The 19,599-nt window shown below is 40.0% G+C and overlaps 1 protein-coding gene across 1 annotated transcript in view; it reads right to left on the minus strand.

Moving 5' to 3' along the window:
- PTPDC1 (protein tyrosine phosphatase domain containing 1) overlaps positions 1-19,366 on the minus strand; it is a 39,961-nt gene extending 20,595 nt beyond the window's left edge. The window contains exon 1 of the mRNA XM_063123384.1: positions 19,297-19,366. The gene's annotated coding sequence lies outside the window, so the exon portion shown is untranslated. The remainder of the gene's footprint in view (positions 1-19,296) is intronic.
- Between the last annotated feature and the right edge of the window lie 233 nt (positions 19,367-19,599).

The raw sequence follows: 19,599 nt of genomic DNA on the forward strand, positions 1-19,599 counted from the left end.
TGCAGAGCTAATAAGGCCACATGTCTTTGGATAGTCAGGCTACTGGCCTAATCAGATCAACTACATTTATCCATGTAACATGTACCTGAATTGCCATGACAGCTAAGAAACAGATCCATAATCTCGGAAACATGGCTAAATGGAAATATGGCATAGGCAATGTTTCATTACTTCACAATGATCCACACCCCTCACCCAGTTTGTTAATGTAACATGTAAATAAACAAGAAAATATGTGTTACTCATTACCTCATGAAAATGTTCATCATTTATTGCCCAGAGATCTACTCTCTAATCTGCCCCTTTTCCTAGAAAGCATTAGACTGAGAAGAAAAATAATATCAAAAGCTTTGTATCAGGAAACGTTTGTACTGCTTGTACCTAGCTACCATTCAGTAGATATTTCATTAAACTGCTAGTCTCTTCCTCAGGACCGACTGATGATACTGAGATTATTTACATCGTTTTAACCATTATCCAAGCAAGATAAAGGAGTACAGACTGGTGATGCTCTTATTGCTTCATCTCAGTGCCTAGCAACATACTCCTTTCAGTACTTCTTCTGTGTTTTGGTTCTAAGCACTGGGTTCAAACTTTATTGCTTAACTAATTTCCTAGTTTCACATGGCTTATTAGGCTGAGCGCATGTTTCTCACATAGAGTTCAGGAGGTTACAGGTTAAATCCCAGATTACCCCTGTTTCTGTGGGGAACAGTGCTGAGAGATTCCTATATAAGGCAATAGGCTCTGAGCAGGGGCATAAGTGGTCAAGAGTTTTAATCCCACTTCCTTGCTCATGGCACTTCCTTCTTTACCCTCATCCATTTAGAGAACATTGACTTTACTCTTTAAAAAGAGCAGCTAGTTACAAAAGTAAAATACAAGAGTGAATTGTTCAATGGATACTTTACTTTGCTTCAGTCTTCATAAATGGGACAGATCAGCCTAGAGATGTGAAGCCCCCCCCCCAAAAAAAACTGGAAAATGGGGGGGCGTGTGTGTTTTTCCAAAGCCTTTTGGGGGGGGGTTTCCTGAAAAATTGAAAAAATGGGGGAAATGAAGAAAAATGCATTATGGAATGTTTTACTTTAGCATGATTAATAAAATGTTTAAGACAAGGTGTTCATACATTGACTTCTCCAAATGATTTTTAAAAAAATATGTACAGTATCAGATTATTACAATTTCTGTGCACTGAGGACAAGCAGGTCCTAGTTTGCAAACTGAGACTACAACTCTCAAATGCAAAAGCACGATGGATTTCTGCCTCTAGGGGGCACTGCCAATGAAGCAGAGACTGATAGTGATAGCTATAGCTCAGAAAATGAATCTGCTTAAATTTCATACATATTCATTGAATCTTGGTGTCCCCCCCTTTTTTTTTCCCTAAGTTCTTTTTATGGGAATGGGTGCTTTATGTCTTGCTTGACACTGTGGAGGAATAGTGGATACATACTTTTCTTTGTTACTAATGTTGATTTCTTCTGTTTGTTTGTTTTTAATTGTTTTTTGCCTGCTCCTCATAAACTGGCAAAACCAAAGAGGTTCCATACAGTTCTGGAGCTTGTAGCTTCATTTGTTACACACACAAAAGTAAAAAATTCAAAAAGTAAATTCAATGTGTAATAATTGTTTGAATACACCTTACTTTTAATATAATAAATGTGATAATTTTACACCAAACCAACTTGTACATAATTATATTGTATGTTCTTAAAGTAACAAAGTGTCTTTCAATCTGTAAAGAGTGCTAATACTGCATTTTTTCCCAATTTTTCCAAAAAATTCCATTTTCCCCGACCCCCCCCCCTTTTTCCCCTCATAGCTTCAAAATTTCTGGAAAATTTACATCTCTAGATCAGCATTCCCCAACCTGTTGTCCTCCAGGTGTTTTTGATTTAAAAAAAATTCCCGTCATCCTTGACCAGAGTTGTACTTCAGACATCTGGAAAGCCCAGGTTGGGAAATGCTCGGATAGATAATTTAACCAAGGCTGCAATCCTTCTCTATCAAAGTCAACAGGAGTTTTGCACTCACTGAAGCTGTCTTGAAGCTGAGCTCTAATCCAACATAGGTTGTCCTAATCCTAACGACAATTTAAAAGGAACTGGTTGAAAAACTATTACACTCATTGTTATCTTTGAGAACTTGCAAAGAACATGTGAGGTCTCAGAAGAGCAAAGAAAAGAGAAATTATATTGAAGATATAACTTGTAAGCTAAACAACAAGTAAAATAGTAGTGAGCACTGTGGCCTATAAATGTAGACAGGGCTTTCCCACTGTAGTCATTCACAGAATTGTGCATATATTTTTCTTTGTTTCTTTCGAGTGTGTGTGTGTGTGTGTGTGTTGTTAATTCATCTTCAGAGACTTTACAGCTTTTGCACATGTCAATTACTTAATCTACTTTTCAGGGATAATCTTCCATCATTTGATAATGTCCACCAGACTACAGTTTTTCTGATGACTATTTTTCCCTTATGGAAAACACTGTACAACAACATTAATTTTAAGTTGAAATTTAACTCTGGCAAAATTCTCTCTGCAAATCTTCTTCCATTACTCTGGCAGAATGGAAACTACTACACTGTGCTGCCATGTTGCTAAGCTAATGTGAGAAGCCGTTGCCTAATCCTGGTTCCAGATTTTGGGGGATCCTTAGGTAAGAGAGCTTCGGCTACAGAACTGTAATCAATCAATAATATATCCTCAGTGGGATCCCTCCCTGAATGGACCCACTCCTTGCTGCTATCCCCACCCAATCTGTACAACAGTCCAGAGAGGCCAGGAAGCTCTGATGGTCAACAGGGGGTCCTACAGGGTTGATAGTCTTGGCAGGTCCCTAATGATGCCTGCCTCTGACACTAATCCTGCCCTGGACCACATGGAAGAAGTCTACAGAGCTGTTCTTCACCATACTAGCATTGTCCATTTCCCCAATGAGTGATGCCGGCATGGGGAGGAGCCACAACCCAATCACAGCATAATGTAACAAAGAGGCCTCCAAATAAACAGACTACTGCTGCTAGCATATGCAAGTAATAATAGGAGGGAGTATATACTTCCCTGTAGGATATGACAATATTGTAAAGAAATATGAACCTGTTGAGTTCTCTAAACAAGAACAATTGAGCCAGTTTGGACAGCATGATAAATCATGGTTTATCATGATGGGAACAAGTCGGAACAAGAGTCGTGTTCATGTGTTCCAACCTTCCTGTCTCCTTCTGTGGCACAGATGCAAGTAGGAAATCACTTTTTTATTAACCACAGTTTAGTATTATGTACCAACCCCAAACTGTGCTTAATATTATCATTTGTTGAAATAAGCCATCTTTATAATCGAAAGTTTTATGATAATGATGATTTCTTGGAAACCAGCTAAGATTAACCATAATTTCTCAGGTTTGAGCGATGAGCAAGGCTCACTACAGCTAGTTGCATAGGCGTGCTCAGCACATTTCATTAGGTGGTTCGGCCAGGGATTTTTTTTAAGGTAAACATTGATTGAACATGCAGTAATAAAGGACTTTTTTTTCATTCATCAAACGAAATAAATGAAAACTGAAGTAAACTGTATTTTTTTAATTAACAAGTAATCTGTACTTTAAAAATACACATTTAAAAACAGAGACTCTGAATACTATTTTTTTGCTATAAAATTTCTCCACTACCCCCTGCACTGTAAAACACAAAATTGCACCTATCCTAAAAACACTTACTGGGGATCTGGTGTATTGCTATGCTATGGCCCTATTTTCCCTTTCTGCATTGGAAATTGTGGGAAGGCAATAGGGGGGTGATCTAGCTAGCTCTGACTGCTGGTGCTGAAGTATAGGTTGGAAAACTGCCAAAAATAAGTTTAGGCATCGGGTTTGAAGGGGGATACAGTTATGAGGGCCCCCACTTCACATACCCCAAACCTTAGTTGCCTAAGTGGTGGGGCGGAAAGTGAGGTCACTGGCGGCAAGAGCTGAGGGAGTCACCCCTCCTCCCAGAAATTTCTCCAGAATAACACAGAGAAAGCAGTTTGTGGCAGAGCCTACTTATTGAAAGCAATGGGAAAGGAAGCAACCCATTTCACACATAGGCAAACTGAGGCAGTAGGCAAGTAAGTGTTAATGCAAGTGAGACAGTTTGGATTACATACAATCACAGGTGTGTGTGTTTTAACTGTGGCCCAACAAACAGGAGGAATTTAACGAGGTCTATGTGTTGCACTACAAAAAGGAAAGAAAGGTTTTTTAAAAAAACCACATGTTCACAATATGACTGAGATGCTTTACAAAGCAAAACAAAATGGATTTTAAGCCCAAATTTAAGAAGAGTTCAACCCAGCAACTTGCAACATTTAAAGCAGAGGGTGGGGGGATGGAAAACACCCATTTCTCTCATACACATGCGAGTTTACATGGGAGTAAGTCCCACTGAATTTAATGAAACTTACTTTTGAGCAGACCTACACAGGATTTCTGAATATACCTCATCGCGCGCTCTCTCTCACTCACATACACACACACACATATATGAATTTCTCAGTCTACAAATCACACACACACACACACACACACACACACACCAAACCCCAATACATTTGTACCCAACATGGCAGTGCAAACAACCCCATGAAAAGATGGGACTATGATGGGAATGGATTTTGCTGAAACAAAAGTGAACAGAGGAGACCAGCAACCACGAACAAACAAACAAAAATAGCAATAAGAACACACCAGGCTCCTGTTGCTGCTGATACTTTTGAAACTGTCTCTGGAGCCCTCCCACCAAACACAATGCACCTCAAGGGGACAGGACATGTTGCTGCTGCTGCTGCTCCCGCCATGGACGCAAACTGCACCTGCTCAGAAGGAGCTGGCCAGGCAAGCAAGGGTTAAGTGAGCTATGCATTAACCTTTCCTTGCACAGGACTCCTATCTCCTCCGTTTTAGAGAGACCAAATTCATACATGAAATTAAATAGTTTTTCTTCCGTGTGTGTGTGTGTGTGTGTGTGTGTGTGTGTGTGTGTGTGTGTGAGAGAGAGAGAGAGAGAGAGAGAGAGAGAGAGAGAGAGAACGAAAGAAACGAACGAACGCAGCAGAAAACAGCCAAGAGAAGTACCGATCTCCGGGAAGGAAGTGGGGGAGATTTAATGATAGCAAAGCCCTGAATGCCAGAGCCTGTGCCAGAACTCAACCTCAAGCTGCTCACAGCGTGGGCGGGGCAAACATGGTAGTGGTGGATTAGGGTGTTCAGTTGAACCCCTTGAACCTGTTGTCTGCACGCCAATGGCTGGTTTTTGCAAATGATTTGGTTTTGCTATCATATACTCAAATTGGTATGAGGCATTTACTAAAAGAATTTGACGCAATTTGTCGTAATGAGCATCTTAGTATAAATTATAACAAGACTAAAGTTGTAGTGTTTGGGGCATGCCCTCCAAAGCATAAATGGTACCTTAATGGACAAATAATAGAGCAAATCAGGCATTTTAATTACCTGGGGGTTTGGTTTACTGACAGGGGTAATTGGTCCCATCATATGATGACCTCTGTTTTGAAGGCATCAAGATCCTCACAAGCAGTTTTGTGCTTTACCAGAACTAAAGGGGGTAACATGATTGCCCCTGCTTTGAGAATATTTAGAGGCAAAGTGCTCGCACAGCTGACCTATGTGAGAGAGATTTGGGGTTTGACAAAAATAACCCATTTGGAAATCACCCAGAATAAATTTCTTAAAACATTGCTTGGCTTACCCTCTTCTACTCCAGCAGGCAGCATTAGAGCTGAGACCAGGACTATGCCAGTACAGTTTTATATTCTGGTAGCCATGTTTATGTTTTATTTTAAACTTCTTTATATGGATGATTTTAGGATACCTAAAAAATGTTTTTTAGAACAGTCGAAATCTCACCGACAGACCACCTGAGTAACAAACTGTGAACAGCAAATGTTAGCTTTTGATTTAATACCCCAGGTTCTCAAGGAATGGCCCCGAGATCAGTCTACAATACTGCGCTCTTCGAAGCCTTCCACTTGTTCTCGTGATCCGATTCCTTCTCGTGTCTTTATTAATCTTATTCCTGCTATCCTCCCTTCCTTGCTACATATTATTAATCTTTCTCTGTCCTCTGGTTCATTTCCTTCTGCTTTTAAACATGCTACAGTCTCTCCCATTCTCAAGAAACCTACTCTTGATAGGCTATCTCTGTCTAACTACCGACCTGTCTCTTTGTTGCCGTTTGTTTCAAAGATCCTGGAGCGTGCGGTCTACTCTCGCTGTCTTGACTTTCTTTCTAGTAACTCTGCTTTGGATCCATTTCAATCTGGATTCCGTCCTCTGCATTCCACCGAAACAGCCCTTACTAAGATCACCAATGATCTCCTTATTGCCAAGTCTAAAGGCCATTATTCCGTTCTTATTCTCCTTGATCTAACTGCAGCCTTTGACACGGTTGATCATGATCTTCTCTTAGATTCCCTTCATGACCTTGGATTTTGTGGCTCTGTCTATAACTGGTTTGCCTCCTATCTAGCGGGTCGCTCTTTCAGCGTGTTGACTAATGGCAGCTCGTCTTCCTCCTTTCCCCTTTCAGTAGGGGTTCCGCAAGGCTCGGTGCTTGGCCCGTTGTTGTTTTCCTTATATATGTTGCCCTTGGGCAAGCTTATTCAATCTCATGGTCTCCAATATCATCTGTACGCCGATGATACACAACTATATCTGTCATCTCCGGAACTTTCTCCTGATGTTCACGATCGTATCTCGGCATGTCTTTCAGATATCTCAGCTTGGCTGCTTCATCGTCGCTTGAAGCTTAACATGGCAAAGACTGAATTGCTTGTTTTTCCTCCTAAACCTTCTCCTCATCTCTCATTCTCTCTTACTGTCAATGATGTTACGCTTACTCCGGTCAAGGAAGCTCGTAGCCTTGGCTTTATCTTTGACTCCTCGCTCTCCTTTATTCCTCATATTGAGGCAGTAGCTAAATCTTGTCGATTTTTCCTGTATAATATTGCCAGGATTCGATCATTTTTGTCTGTCTCTTCTGCCAAGACGCTTGTTCATGCACTGGTTATTTCACGGTTGGACTACTGCAACCTTCTTCTCTCTGGCCTTCCTTCTTCTCACATCAGTCCGTTGGTTTCTGTTCACCACTCTGCCGCAAAGATCATCTTCTTAGCTCGCCGCTCCGACCATGTTACTCCGCTTCTGAAATCTCTTCATTGGCTTCCAATTCACTTCAGAATCCAATATAAACTTCTCCTGTTAACCTTCAAAGCTTTTCACGGTCTAGCTCCTTCCTATCTCTCCTCTCTCCTCTCACACTATTGCCCCGCTCGTGCTCTTCGCTCCTCTGATGCCATGTTTCTCGCCTGCCCAAGGGCCTCTACTTCCCTTGCTCGGCTTCGTCCATTTTCGTCTGCTGCCCCTTACGCCTGGAACGCTCTTCCAGAACATTTGAGAACTACAAGTTCAACCACAGCTTTTAAAGCTCAACTAAAAACTTTTCTTTTTCCTAAAGCTTTTAAAACTTGATGTTGTGCAGACTTCTACTGTTACTTTCTACTGTTAGTTTTTCCCTACCCTGTGCCTGCTTACCCTACCCTGTACCTGTTTGCATTCTCTTCCCCTCCTTATTGTTTTACTATGATTTTATTAGATTGTAAGCCTATGCGGCAGGGTCTTGCTATTTACTGTTTTACTCTGTACAGCACCATGTACATTGATGGTGCTATATAAATAAATAAATAAATAATAATAATAATAATAATAATAATAATAATAATAATTCAGAGACACATAATGTGGGCGAGTTTTATTCCCAACATGATCTTGAAGTACTTTAAAAAATCATCATTTTCTCCACATCTGTATCTTCTAGAATTAACTCATGCATTTGAGCACTATCTATAGGAGTTATCAGTAGTATCCTTTAGAAAGGCATTTCGGGCATTGTGTTTTCAAACTATGCCTTTGCAATACTTAAGAGGGCCGTAGAACAAAGGTTCTGTATATGTGGTACTCAAGTAGTAGAGGACCATTACTACTATTTATTATATTGTTCTCTGTATTCTGAACCCAGCACAAAATTTATTTTGAATCTGTTCCAGGATATATTTGATAGTGATGATCAAATTAAAGTTATATATTTGCTCTCTGATGCTGACAAATTCATGACAGAGTTGCGAGATTCGCAGTGGCTGCCCAAAAGTTGAGAAGATTCATAGAGGTCAATATGGTGAACTCTAATGATGAAATTTAACGTGGAGTTTTAACATAGCAGTATTAACTTTTATACATTTATGGACCTTTAAATGTAAATTCTTAGTGTCTATTATTTTAATCCTTTGCATTAAAACTAACTTTTACCTATTTGTGGGCACCTTCTAATGAAAACCTTTTTAGTATCTTTTTGTATTTTACTTCTTTTTATTGTAAAGTTTTTGTGTGCTTACCTGTACTACTGGTGTATGCATTTGTAAAGTTGATATGATCATGATGGTTGAAATAACAAATAAACAATTTCATAATTTCACTACAGCTAGTTCCCATCACAATAAGCCATGTTTTATTATGAGGACTGAACCAGCTCTCTATGAACATGAAATTCAGCACACACAAAAATGCTGCATACAGAAGCCAGAACTAAATGCACAAGTACATGAAATGGAACAGTTTGAGCCTATGACAATACTTAGCATTTGCGGAGTGCTTTCAAGTGTTCAAAGCACACCATATTCATTATGTAGTTGCAAACTTTACAATACTGTAAATTAGGAAGTATAATTACCTCCTGATATTGAAGATGGGTGGGTGCCCTGGAGAAAATAATAGAAAGCGGGAACCAGTGCCACCATTCGGTGGGGAGTGCGGAGCAGGGAGAGACTAATAGTCAACCCTGTGTTAATAGTCTACTCCACAGATGACTATTAGCATGACACATTGGGGGTACCCCAATGTGACACGTTAATAGTCATCTGTGGAGTGGACTAACACAGGATTGACTACTGTGTCACCTGAATGCAGCCACCATATCCTCTCAGTGTTTAAATCTAGCATATAGACTATATCAAGAAGGCATTTGTATTCAGTCTTAGAATTCAAAACAGGACATACGGGGTGCTATAGAAATCTAGTACAGGAAAGTAGATATGGATTTTTGTTTGAAAACACAAACACTACAAAGCAATATATCTGCTGTTAAAGTAACTAGGCAGTTGAATAGTATGACTTAATCAGAGGGCAATCTACAGGAGCGATTTGGTGCAACGTGAAAGTAGTTTGAGCTGTTTTGCTACACTACATTGTTGCCAATCAGCTGCTTCCATCTTGAAAAGCCACATTTCCTGAAAGTCCTTTTACTCCATCCTTTTTACTTAAAAGCAGCTCCAAGGTGGTTCCTCTGCAGTATGCCCCTTCCCTCTGCATTAAACCCTGGGCATGCCTCTGTGACCTGGCAGTGAAGTGGTCAAGGGGTGCACCCACCTTCCTAACAGCCACGGGCAGATGACAGAATAATGAAGGCAGAAGTATTAAGCTTATGGAACACTTTAGGGCTGTGCTAGATGTGGAAGGGCACAGGAAATCAATGTAACATTTTAAGAAGAGGTGCCATAATATGGAGAAGTGAAATGAATGACTGTCTGAGGTGTGAAAAGGGGAAGACCCAAGAGAGAAAGACTGCAGTAGTCAGGGTTTTTTTAGATCAAGGATAGGCAAAATGGTGTCTATTGGTGCCAGTGCACAACTGGATACCTTCCTTGGCATCCACCCAAGTGTCCTATATCCCTCCCACTGTTTTTTTTTTAAAATATTAACATATTTTCTTACCAGTAGCACAGATTGCTATGAAATAGGTTTCAGTTTTTGTTGAAAAGTGTGGGTTTATTTATTTTATTTATTACATTTTTACACCACCCAATAGCCGAAGCTCTCTGGGCGGTTGAAAGAAGTTTAGTGTATTAGAGCTCAGACACTACCTCTGCCTCGTACTCAGTCTTTTGGACAGTTTACTTGTCCTTTGTCACACCTTTCATGGCATCAAATTCATAGTGGTGCCCAGGTCAGTTTCTCAAATTGACAAATGTGCTCACGACCAAAAAGGTTGCCTACCTGTTTTATATTGTCTTTTGATATTTTGTACAGTACCTAACGTCAAAGCATCAGTTTTAACTAAGGGAATAGAAAAGATGGAGAAGGAACATAACTTGATAACATACTGAATACAGAGAGCAAAGGAAAGAGAGGTGTCACAGACTATATAAACAGTCAATAATATGTGGGGGGTGGTTACCAATGTCGTCAAAAATTATGGAGACTAACTGAGGAAAGCAAGATTTAGGAGGAGAAACTAACAGTTCATATTTGTTTCAGTTGTGTCAATTCAACTGCCAGCGTAGGAATTATGGTAAAGTTCAGAGGCTCTCCATTCTAGAACACAAATAAGCAAAGATCGCTTTTGCTGTCCTCCCGACCCGCACGGGACACTTGGCAACCTCTGAGTTCAGAGGCTGCCAGGTACCCACACAGGATTGCGTCCTAAGAATCTACTTCTTCAACCCTCACCCAAGAGAATTTTCACTCGTGTACTTCATAGGGTCAACAGTGAAACTGAGTAGAATTTCTAATTTTACTACATGAAGTAACCTGACACACACATAATCAACCTGCATGTGAAATACTCAACAAAACCTCACGTATAGCTTCCAAGCCAGCAATTCATGTCATCCTAAAAGTACTGTAGAAAAGTTCATTTTTTAAAAAAAATCTGAATACAAATTTTACTCCAGTGTGTCCATAAAGAAACAAGTTTTTCTTCAAGGTCAAAGCAAGACAGAAGGTGGCAAAAAGTTTTTTTAATAAAGTTTTCAGCTGCAATCTTGTGTGAACATACTTCGGAGTGTTTTGCAACAACCTGGATTGATAAATCTGTGTGGGCAAAAAACTGGATTGATAAATCTGTGGGGGCAATCCATCCTGAAGGACATGCTGCCTTAGCAATCCCTACCAAAATGAGCAAGAGTGGGTGATAGAGCCATTGCAGCTCTGTTGACAGAGTACCGAAGGCCTGAAAGATCAGATGTCTTGTAGGATTTCTTGGTGAGAGAAGACACAAAAGAGGCCTGTGCTATTTAAGGATAGTACAGCAAAGAGCTGAGGAGAAGCACCCCCAGGTTTGACTTTGGGAGGGTACATATTGAAATTACATGCCAACAGATTGCCTTTTCTGAGGTCCTTCAAGTTGTCAGCAAGAAGTTTTAGGAAATGGGAATCCAGACAACCACAACCCTTCCCTCATAGTTGGCTGATGGTGAGTACTTAAGTGCAGTGTATCCTCTCTCAGAAACTGAGTTTTCTTTTTGACAGATATCACTCATGCTATTCTGGGAAGGAGGCTGTTCAGGGAACAGAGAACTCTGCTGCAGTATGGGTTTAGCTGAAAAGCCCACAAGCGGGACACCATGCAAAGTACTTCCTAGTTGAATGATTCATACAGCTACAACTAAAATGAAACAGCTATGCTAGCAGCATCTCAAGTAAGGCAAGTGGAAAGGTCCATTATTATTATTATTATTATTATTATTATTATTATTATTTATATAGCACCATCAATGTACATGGTGCTGTACAGAGTAAAATAGTAAATAGCAAGACCCTGCCGCATAGGCTTACATTCTAATAAAATCATAGTAAAGCAATAAGGAGGGGAAGAGAATGCAAACAGGCACAGGGTAGGGTAAACAGGCACTGGGTAGGGTAAAACTAACAGTATAAAGTCAGAACAAAATCAAGTTTTAAAAGCTTTACGAAAAAGAAAAGTTTTTAGCTGAGCTTTAAAAGCTGTGGTTGAACTTGTAGTTCTCAAATGTTCTGGAAGAGCGTTCCAGGCATAAGGGGCAGCAGAAGAAAATGGACGAAGCCGAGCAAGGGAAGTAGAGACCCTTGGGCAGGCGAGAAACATGGCGTCAGAGGAGCGACGAGCACGAGCGGGGCAATAGTGTGAGATGAGAGAGGAGAGATAGGAAGGAGCTAGACAGTGAAAAGCTTTGTAGGTCAACAGGAGAAGTTTATATTGGATTCTGAAGTGAATTGGAAGCCAATGAAGAGATTTCAGAAGTGGAGTTACATGGTCAGAGCGGCGAGCCACAGCACCATGTACATTGATGGTGCTATATAAATAAATAATAATAATAATAATAATAATAATAATAATAATAATAATATGATCTTAGCAGCAGAGTGGTGAACAGAAACTAACGGACTGATGTGAGAAGGAAGGCCAGTGAGAAGAAGGTTGCAGTAGAGAAGAAGGTTGCAGTCCATCCTGCAATTCTGCCTGCCAGCAACTGAAATTAGCTCAGAGGCATAGCTGGCTCAACACTAGCCAAGGGTCACTAGGACAGCACGTAAATGGGACATGATGAACTTCCTCAACCCTTTTCCTAGTTTGCTAACATGCCACATGTCAGAGACAACCATCTCTGGAGTGGAAACTTTTTATATACATAAAGATGTTATAGACCCTCAGAAAAACAAATTCCACATTATGTACATAAATTGCTACTTTTGAAACCTATATACCTAACTTTTTTAAAAGGAAAATTTTAGTTATGGTACAATCCATGTCCTAAGATAGAAGACTAAATCTAGGTTAATAACATAAGAGAGAAACTGAGAGAACAGAAAAAGATTTCCTAGGTGCAAGACTAGGATCAGAATAGTAAAAATTGCCTTTTCTTCACTGGAAGGCATTTACCATCTGTTTTAATCACAGCACTGCTGACTTAAACATTAAGCATTCACTTATGTTGCATCAAATACATACAAAACAAATAAAGACATACAATTCAGCAGAACTAGGGATACATGATGTTCTATGTCAAATCAGCATTTCAAACTAACATGCATTTAGCACCAAGAACCTGAATGCTAAACTACCAAAATTAATTACCTACAAGAAATCCACTGTCAAAATGTCATTATGACACAGTCCAGCAAAACAATTTGCAAACACACAGAAAACTATAAAGAAACAGAGAAAAACAGAATACATTAATAGTTACAAAAACAAAGCAGACAATATTTTTTACCTTTATTCAATTGTACATTTTAAATGCTCAGAATAGAGTTAACCACTTTAAATCTGCTTAACAAACAATTCACAGTAATTTCAAGTTGCTACACTTACCAGTAACCCAGTAAAAGGAACTGGTAACAGCGGATCCTTTCATTTCTATCAGTTCTGACCAACACAAGAACTGCACTATGTAGAAATACCTGCTTACAGAACTGGGTTTCAAATGGTGTTGCAGCAGTTTTTGCTGTGCGTAATTGGATTTGTAAAAGGTAATCTGGGAGGAGCCACTAACAGCCTATTTTTTTCTTCTCGGCCTACATGTGCAATACTAAATGGGAAATGCAGATAACTATCTCTGTTTCTAATTCTGAGGTTGCTGTCAGTTTTATTTTCTGTATGTGGGTTTATGCTTTTTATTGGGTTTGTGCTGGTTTTGATTTTATGATTTTGTATTTTATTTTATTTTATATGTACATTGTTTTTATTCTTATTTATTGTAAGCCATTCAGAGACCTTTATGTTATGGGGCAGCATAAGAATAAATAAAAGTATCTCAAGTAAGGCTTTCATCTGACTAGTTTATATTTTAAGGATTGTTTTTAAATAAACAGATGCAATAAAATATTCTTTCTTGCTTTTTTAACCCAACTCATTCAAAATTGTGAATTAAAACAAAAGCCTTACTTCATAATTTTCTTTGACTAGCAAGCATTTCTTTATAAATCCTTAAATTGAATCCAGACTGACAGCACAATCCTATAGGCATCTACTCAGAAGTAAGCCCCATCTTTATTCCTTGCTAAGTGTGCAGAGCATTACAGCCTAATTTAGTGGGTCATGAATTAAGTTAGTCATGACTTAACCCCATTGATTTCAATGGGACTTCAGTGCAATTAACTTAACTGGATACAACCCATTATGTATAAAGTTAATAAAAAGGTAAATGAAATTAATCCATTTAAAGATGTAATTATATATAGATGTGAATTTTGAAATAATGATTACATTTTCACAGCACTTCTTTCTGATAGATTTGACTTCCTGATGTGGCTTTCTTAACGAACATAAGAGACTGGGACATATAGGTAATTTAAATTAATTAGGTCAAATAATTTTTTATGTAGCTTAAGCATAGTAAAAGATTAAAATAAATGTAGCTGATAGAGCAGGATTATAAGAAATCATTTTGGGCAATTTATCAAAACTCACCTAGTAAACAACATGTGGAGCATTCTAAACTTACAATTTTAGTCACAAAAATATAGAAACAAACTTTTCTATAGTTTTACTTGACCTTCTGATTGCTCCTTTTATACCGCTGCATATATTTATCGTTTTATTCAGTATGCCTAATCCCTTTGGAATATAATAACCTAAATTCACAGGATTTTAGTGAGAGGATGGATTCTATTTTTGCAAGCAAGAAGATTTTAGGAACAACTTTGCCTGCAACCTAATTAAGCCTGAATAATATTGGGCCTGTTCAGAAGACCCCTTAAACTCTGCTGGTTAAGGCTTTTGGTTAAGCAGCAGGGTTTAAGGTGTCTTGTGTGATACATTTTGCTAAACCCTGCTCACTCACTAACCACAGTCGGACCATCTGCAGCAGGGTTAGCGGCTCTAACTGTGGCTTAAAGTGTTGTGTGCAACAGCACAGCTTGTGGTTAGTGCTAACCCCAAAGTACCAGAGTTTTGCTAACCGCAGAGCCTGAACTGTCATCTGAACAGGCCCCGCTCAGAAGTCACCTTAAACCTCGGCTTTAACCACGGTGAAGAAGACTTTTTGCTTTATTCACCATGATTAAAGCCATGGTTTAAGGTGTCTTCTGAACGGGGCCAGTGTCAGCTAAGAACTTGTCTTTGAGTAACCAACAAAAACACTTGGGTTGTAATAAGGCTAAATTGTTGGCTCATTCTAAGGCTATAGCTAGACCTAAGGTTTATCCCTGGATCATCCAGGGGTCAAACCTGTTCATCTAGGTGACACACAGGGGATCCAGTGCTCAGGCAGGGGCGAACCCTGGATGATCCCAGGATAAACCTTAGGTCTAGCTGTGGCCTTGGACTACCTGCAGTTGCATTCAGAGATGTCTGAAATGCATAGTTAGTAGAATCTAAAATATTTAGGCTTGGATCCAAAGCAACTTCCTTTTTGTTTTATATTATCTTTAAGTGTATGTTTTCTGTTGATCCATAAGTAACTATCTGTTGTTGCTATTATGTTTTAATATTTATGTTGTCTTAATTAGATTTTAAAATCCATATAGCTTAATACCTTTATTAGACCAACTGAAAGATCACAAAAATTCTGCAAACTTTAAGAGATCTCCACATCAATTCATCAAGCAAGATGTTACAAAAGCAGGTTTACAAAGGAAGGAGGGGAATGATGGTGTGGGGGCGGGGGAAGATTGACTAGTTGTTGTAGCCAGGATATCTGCATGGTTAGTGTCTTAAGATGATATGGAGAAAAAGTGGTTCCAGATATTCAAATTGGGTTCTGCCAGCTGATGTGATGGTTTGATTTTAGTATCCCTAGGACCAATGGATAGAAGAAAATCTCAGACAATTGTAGACTCTCCATCTATGAAAGTATAAAATCCAGCTGTTAACTCAAACTGTCTCCATTCAGAGCAAACCAGACAGGTTCCCTGGTTGGCAGGAAACAGAAATAGAAATTAACTAGGCAGCCTTTATGTTAACGAGGCTGTTGATAAATTTAGATGGTGCACTAATTTTTTTTTTAAAAAAGGAGTCAATAGAAGCCAAATTGGGTAGTTTTACATAGTAGCAAGAGGAAATGAACCTTCAGAGAATAGTGAATGTTGAGACAGAAGAAAGTCCTACAGCTCCAAGAATTCTCTAACCAGAATGGCTGGGTGGGCAATGCTGGGAGCTGTAGGATTTTTTTCTGTCTATACGTAAGATTCTGCCCTAAATTAATGAACAGTACTTGTAGTTTTAAAGTTTGTTCTTCACTTCAGGCACCTTTGCATAAAGAATACATTGTATAAATATTAATGCCAGTTTTCCTTTCTTTCCCACTTACGCTTAACTTGGAGCAGTACTTCAGGCTTGATGGTTTTTCTTTTGTGCCCCAGCCTTGCTTGAACTGGAGCAAAGGACAGCTCACGCATCAGAGGCTCAAGGGACAATGGAAGTGATAACATCCTTCCAGCCCAGGCAAAGCAAATTTTGATGGCTTTGTGAGCTTGCTTTAATTAATTGACAGTGTTTTCTATCTGAAAACCACCTTTCTCTGGTTCATAAGTAACAATGCTTTGTGATATTAATGGGTGCCCCACCACTGGACTCTCTTAGGAGAGAATAATAGCAGCACTACTTATGATATGATGTAGTAACAGCCAATCCTAAATCAGGCGCAGCATCAGCTGATTATTGGACCAGAAAATACCCAATATTTCTCATGTGGAGTAATGGTATGTAAACAAGGAAACACCTATTTAGATTATTGCAATGCATTGTACATGGCACTAGCGTTTGGTCCAGAAACATCAGTTGGTAGAAAACATAGCAGCAAGAGTACTGACTGGAACCAGGCATTATAATCATATTATACCAATATCATATCACATTCATTGGCTCCCAGTCTGCTTCTGGGCTCAATTCAACCAAAAGCCCTTCTCAGCTTGGGGCCAGTTTAAGGACTGCCTCATCCCATATGTGCCTGCCTGTGCCCTGAGATGATCATCAGAAACTCTACTTCAAGTGCCACTGCACAGAGATTTGGTGGGTTACTATTTGTGAACAGATATTTTTAGTTATGAAATACCTGCCTATGAGAGGTCCACCTATGTTGTTGATTTTTCAGTACCAAGCAAACCTTTTTTATTCTCCAAAACTTTTAAGTTAAGTGTTTTACTGCCAGTTCACTGTTTTATAGATGTGTTTTAGTACTGTTCTTCTCCTTGGTTGTACATTTTTAGATCTTTTGAAAGTGTGCCTTTGACTCGTATTTAATTTGATTCATTAACTTTTATTGCATCCTGTGTTCCATTTTATTATATACATCACCCCAAGGGCTTTCACTATAGGACAATTCATAAACTAATTCATAATAACAATAACAATAATAATAAATAAAGGCACTTGCACAACATTGGCTAGATAGCACAGGGCAAGTCATTTTCAGTGCTGAATAATCAGGCAAACTTGTTTGTACCAATGTATATAGGTCTGCAGAACGTCAAGCCCAGGGGCCAAATCCAGCCCTCCAGGATTTCCCAGAAAGCACCAAATGTCAATCATTTATGCTCTCCCAGCCTTTTTGCAATTTTTGCCCCATCCTAAAATGTTGAAATGCCTCTCCCTGGGCTTAGTTACTGGCAGAAAGAGCTTTGAGCTAAAATATGCTGATATTTCTTGTCGTACCCCCCTTACCCACAACTGGAATGCAGTCCCCAAGAACTTCTCTGAAAGGGGATTTGGCCCTCAGGCTAAAAGAGCACACAGCAATTGGAAGAGAAAAGCAGTAATTCCTTAAGGAATCAACTATGCAAATTGTGCGTGTTAAAATTAAACAGACTATACGAATAGGATGCAACTTTTAAAAAATGTAAAAAAAATCCTAACAATGCATTTTAGAACTGAGTTCCACATACCTTAATGAATGATAGCCAATACTGAAAACTTAAGTATTACCTCATTCACTTATATATTCCCTTGTTACCTAATATGTGAGATTACCACAGAGAACTTTACAGAAACTGTTGATGAGAAAAGGAGGGAAAGAAAATTGCTTCAAAAGCAATTTTAAGCGCTTCATTATTTGTATATATTACCTTGGGATTAATTACCCCACAGGCCTCACACCCAATTTTTATTAACTGGGATGTATGCCTGCTAGAAACAAGTTGTGCATCCTAACAACAAAGAGTAAAGGGAACAGTGCAAATAAATAATTACCTTCACATAATCAGCATGCAAGTGTTTGTTGTTTGTTCAGTTAACACAAAAAGTGGTATATGCATCATAGCGGAAAACTAAATCAGAAAACAAAAACATCTATACACAATGTATATAAATTAAGAACAAAATTTAAAATGTGGGCACTTTTTTATTATTTGAAGCAGTCATTTTAAGAAGCACAGCTAAAGAAAACTGGGTAAAAATAAGCAGAATGGTAAGCAACCAGAGCTCAAATCCCAGAAATAACAATATCTTTATATGAAATAGTTGATTTCAGTACAAAATAAGAATGGAACATGGAGATTATGCAAAGGGACTACATCTGCTTCAAGAGATATATATACTCCATGTCTCAAGTCACAACTACTTGAGTAAGCACAGTATTTCAGTGCTGCTACACCCCACCAATGTAACCATTATCCTATTGGAGAATTAACCTGAACCTATTGATGGCTTTTGCCTTATCAACAAAATTGATGACAGCATCCTTTGCACATTGACAACAGAGTGTAGTATCAAGAGATACCTGAAGTATACTCTGATCAGATATTTGAGGCTGGAGAGAGAGCTTGTATTTTTAAAAATATTGATTGCGATTTGAAAGGGGTTTTCGTTTTCCGTCGTATATACAAGTTTCTATTTCCCTGGACAAAGAACCTCTACAAGATGTTGTGGGGTGTTGTTGTTTTTGCAATAGTTTAAAAGCCTGCCACACCTATTTGCCAGAGGTGAAGTGGGATGAGAAAACGCACCACCTGCCTTCAACTCTCTGAAGGAAAAAAATCTCATCCCTCTCTCATTTTTTCTTATTTTCTTCATCTGTTAAAGCAGCCTCTTATTCACACCTCCCCCTCGCCGCCCCAATTCTGAGAGACACTCCCTATGTGAAGCTCTGACCATCACCCGAGCTGGCTACACACTTGCTGGCTATCTGGGCCCGTGAGGTGCCTCAAAGATGAACGGCCACTCGGAGGGCGTGAATGACCCACCCTACGGCGTCCCCCCACGGGCCACCTTCTCTCAGCGCAGAGGGGAAGGAAAGGCAGCCGTTTGTGGGATAATTATGGGCGGGGGGGGGGTTGCTAAGGGAATTGGGGAGAGGAAGAGGAGGAGGCGGCGGAGGGCCCTGAATGCCGAAAAAAGACCTTGAGGAGGGAAGCGGAGAGGCGGGCGGGAATGATTAAGCCTGGGCACTGCGGGGGCAGGTTTCCGAGCAGAGTCCCCGGGATGCGCGGGGGACAAAAGGGAGGCGGCCGCAGCACACTCCTCGGAAGCAGCGGAAACTAACCCACCTCGTCACTGGCCGCCTCCTGAACGAACCCATCCGGCGCCTCCTCTCGAAGCCGGGCCCAGCCGGCATTGGGGAAGGCCCGAGGGAGGGGCGGGGTCGTCCCGCCTTCCGGGCAGTGGCTGGGGGTGTGAGGGGGGGAAACGCCGGCCGCTTGCCGGAGAAAGAGCGCCACGGCTGCGCCTGCGCGGAGCAGGAGACAAGGTTGGGCGGGGTTCCGTGGCTGAGGCGGCCGCCGGGCGGGAAACAAGAGAACGAGGGAGGACGGAGCTGGGGCGGAGGGGTCGTCGTCGTCTCCTCCTCAGGC

Source organism: Elgaria multicarinata, chromosome 3 (assembly GCF_023053635.1).
Source record: "Elgaria multicarinata webbii isolate HBS135686 ecotype San Diego chromosome 3, rElgMul1.1.pri, whole genome shotgun sequence".
NCBI lineage: Eukaryota > Metazoa > Chordata > Lepidosauria > Squamata > Anguidae > Elgaria > Elgaria multicarinata.